Source organism: Morone saxatilis, unplaced genomic scaffold (genome assembly GCF_004916995.1).
Source record: "Morone saxatilis isolate NCDOM2014 unplaced genomic scaffold, NCSU_SB_2.0 Contig7, whole genome shotgun sequence".
Classification (NCBI taxonomy): domain Eukaryota; kingdom Metazoa; phylum Chordata; class Actinopteri; family Moronidae; genus Morone; species Morone saxatilis.
The window spans coordinates 21,586,967-21,587,212 of record NW_023340246.1 but is presented as its reverse complement, the minus strand read 5'-3'; the positions used below and the strand labels follow the sequence as shown (position 1 = coordinate 21,587,212).

The 246-nt window shown below is 41.1% G+C and overlaps 1 protein-coding gene across 4 annotated transcripts in view; it reads right to left on the bottom strand.

Moving 5' to 3' along the window:
- The window catches only part of col12a1b (collagen, type XII, alpha 1b), a 136,562-nt gene that overhangs the window by 22,964 nt on the left and 113,352 nt on the right, over nt 1-246 (bottom strand). The gene's annotated exons all lie outside the window — the stretch shown is intronic.

Sequence of the window (246 nt, the reverse complement as noted above, 5' to 3'; positions counted from 1 at the left end):
AATCTGAATCTGAATCTGAATTCAGTCGGAGCTGCACTCGTCCTCTGAGGACAGCTGAGGCTTCACTTAATTACACTTAATTAGCTTAATTGCATGTTTCTGCATCCTGTCCTTCTGAAATGAAACCAAACTTCTCAACAGATGTTACAGATCTCTGCCAGCGCCACTTTACTGGGAAGAAGATGTGACGTCACTTTTCTGTTATCTGTTTCTGTATGTGACGAGGTAAAATGAGTGTTTTTGTCT